Genomic DNA, 3,721 nt, shown 5'->3' with positions numbered 1-3,721 from the left:
ACTATTCAAATGCTGCTGTTAATATGCTTACTTACATATTAACAGTTTGTTTTCTTTTTTTAGCAAAAGAGTTCAATACTGCATATTATGATGATGTCACTAATGGCAGTGGCCTAAAAGGTGAAAAATGACTCACTACCAAATGTTTCATAAATTCTCAGTCTCATGATCTGCAACAATAAAATATTTTGACTTTTGTGTCCAAACATTTTGTGTGTTGATGCAGAAGAGATGAAGGAAATCACACCTGGATACTATGATGATGTCATAACTGATGGACTGAAACCAGATCGTGAGACAGGTGTAACTCTCTTATTATACAACATCATATAAATTAAAATATTACAGTATATTTAAGAAATATATTTGATTTTTTTTTCTAAATGTAATGAATGTGTGAATTTGTAGAAGACACGCCTGAAAGCTATAATGATGTCATGATGAGTGGACACAGCTCTGATATCAAAAAAGCTGTTTTATTAATATTTCTCTCAAATCAAGATAATTACACATAATTTTTGAAATAAGATTTTTTGCTTATATTTATTTTGACTGATATTTTCATTTGTAGTGGACGCACCTGAGATTTATGATGATGTCATCATTAATAGACAGAGCTCTCGAGGGGTAACAGGTGAGATGCACAGAACTACCTTTTTATCACCCATATCATTTTTATCACATTTTATCACATGTTAAGATGAGTATTTGACATTTGTTACTTAAAGGAAAAGGGATGCCTGGAATAATATGACACGTTTTTCTGTCATTCTTGATCAGAGAGAGTTCAGGAGTATGATGATGTGATGAGTGTCAGTGAAGATGTGAGAAACCTATTGGGTAAGTTATTATAACCCTTTTTTTTGTCATTATATCAATTTCTTTATTGATATTGTAATATTTTTTTTCTAATTTTTCCAGTTTTTTATACTTTCAAAATATTGATTCAATTAAAACATTTGACATGATTTTTAAAATATTTTTAATAACAGATTATGATGATGTGGGGGAGGAGTCAAAGAAAGAAGATTTGGCATTATGATCATCCATTGCCTCGGTTCAACAAATTTGAATAAACTTTGGGTGATACTGTATTTGATATGTCAACTCTTGGGGGTTTATATTTTGCCAAGTTCTTTTTTTGTATTAAAACTTCTATGCCTTTGTGAGATTTTGTTTTTTGGCCTTGTTAAAGGCACAATATGTTCATTTTTATTAAAATATCCAAAAACCAGTAGAACAATGTTATATATGTTGCTGACTTGTGTACATACATTATCCCAAATGTTTCAAAGAATGTTTAAATCCAGAGAAATCAGAGAAATAAACAATTTTAACTAGTGACATGGACCGTGTCCATAGTGTCATTGTGTTGCATGCCAATGACAATATACACACTCAATTTCCGGTTTTGTTTTGTAGAAAACATTAACACTCCAAATACGCTTTATATGTTGTGCGTTTTATTAGAAAGGTGATGAACGTAGCATTATAACTGAACTTTCAAATGTATCTAGTATGATAAAACGACCGGAAGGAGCGAAAGCGGTGTGTGACACTTATCTATCATTCAATGGGTTTACGCTTCACTCTACTTCATACTACAATTCTAATAAATCTTTAATAAATTAGTTCATCCATAAACATGATTTCTGTGTGAGTCCCATCGGATTGCATTGGCTGTGGGAATGAAGATGACAACTACCACTATTCCACACTCAATCATGGCGATTGATAAGGCATGTTTTTAATCGATAAATAAATATGAATATGAATTATGTGCATCACTTCTCAAGCTGTAGAAGTGTTGAGTTATATGTATAAATCAACAACCTGTAAAACCTTTAAAAGTCATATGTCTGCTTTATAAACCATGAAAATCATATTAAAATAACTTATCAGCATCAGAAATACATTTTGGTCCAAAAATAGCAAAAACTATGACTTTATTCATCGTTGTCTTCTCTTCCGTGTCTGTTGGGAGAGAGTTCAAAACAAAGCAGTTTGTGATATCCGGTTTGTGAACGAATCATTCGATGTAACCGGATCTTTTTGAACCATTTCACCAAATCAAACTGAATCATTTTAAACGGTTCGGGTCTCCAATACACATTAATCCACAAATGACCTAAGCTGTTAACTTTTTAAATGTGGCTAACACTCCCTATGAGTTAAAACATACCAATATCCCTGAGTAATTCATTTACTCAAACGGTACACTGACTGAACTGCTGTGAAGAGAGAACTGAACATGAACACCGAGCCGAGCCAGATAACGAACAAAAGATTGACTCATCGGTTTTCGGATCTCCAGTAGTTCTTTCGGACAGTTAGATTCAATAAACCGGTTGAAAAAAAGGGTTCACCGGTTCTTTTGCGCTCGACTTAATGGCGTCTTAGCCGTGTTTCCACTGTCGAGCTTAAACCGGGCGTGCTAGTGCATGCCAGGGCCAGTCGCGTTTCCACTGTCACTTCTGGGGCTTGATCGTGCCTTGCCAGGGCTTCCACGGGGCCAACGGCCAGGGTTGTTTTGGACAGACGAAAACCTTGGGCCAAAGCGGGCCAACTGGGGCTAGAGGAGGGGTTATGAACAAAGGCGGAGTTTCTCCACATATGGAGAGCGTCAGCGCGGATCATTTCAGAAAGATAACTGCTTTAACACCAGTATTAAAGACTTTTCAAAATAAGTGGATATCAAAACTCACTCTTAGTCAGCAGCGAGTGTTTGAGATAACTTGATCCGATGTGGATTATGATCACCATACAAGGCAGAAATTTTTAAAAGCGATGTAAAAGACTTTGCATGCTAAACATTAACATTACCATAGTAAACATTGTAAATGCAACCACTTGGAGAATTCAGAGGTCAGCTTTTTATTCTCTATCACAATTGTGTATTTATTTAGTAACATATTTTATCTGTCATAAGTCTCAAGAGTTTAGCTCCGCGTAGAATATGTCATCAAAATAAAATAATGATTTGTATTCGGGTGCTTTTATAAAAATAGAGAGTCAGCGTTGCGGATCATAACAAAAAGCAGCTATAACACCAGCATTAAAAACTTTTTTTAATAAGTTGAGCTCAAAACTCACTTTCAGTCGGCAGCGTGTTTGAAATAATTTGATCCGATGTAAATAAATAAATAAAAATTACATGACCACTATCAGTACCCCCCTTCCGTCCCCGATCTGTCAGAGTTGAGTTGGTCCACAACAAGTACGTGCAAATGTGTCATTTTTTTTTACGGCTACAGAAAATAAATCAAAATGGACAAACGTCAATTGAGTGGTTTTGCAAATAGAATGACAAGGACGCTAGATGTTTAGCTACAATTCAAAATGTTCCAGGGATCGAAAGTTTTTTTTTTTTAAACGAATGAAGAATGAGCTCAGGACGACAATGGCACAGAAGCGATTGACTGCACTCTCCCTGTTTACCATTGAAGTTAAAGTTAAAACATTACCATCGCGAGAGGGCGCTCTCGCGGCTGTAGATGGTAATGTTTTCTCTTGGTTCTTGGTTCTAAATAAATGCGATTTACAGTCCAGTGCGACTTATGTTTTTTTCCTTGTCATTATGTATTTTTGGACTGATGATACGTGAGACTAATAGTCCGAAAAATACGGTAGTTGGACAAGTTAATAAATTACATTTGAGAAATCACCTTAATTATTTCTGGGGGGGAGGGGGGGGCTAATTGGCGATGGTTGCCCTTCATTC

The sequence above is a fragment of the Carassius carassius genome, chromosome 22 (assembly GCF_963082965.1).
Source record: "Carassius carassius chromosome 22, fCarCar2.1, whole genome shotgun sequence".
NCBI lineage: Eukaryota > Metazoa > Chordata > Actinopteri > Cypriniformes > Cyprinidae > Carassius > Carassius carassius.
The sequence above is the reverse complement of the archived record's forward strand: the minus strand, read 5'-3'. Positions refer to the sequence as shown.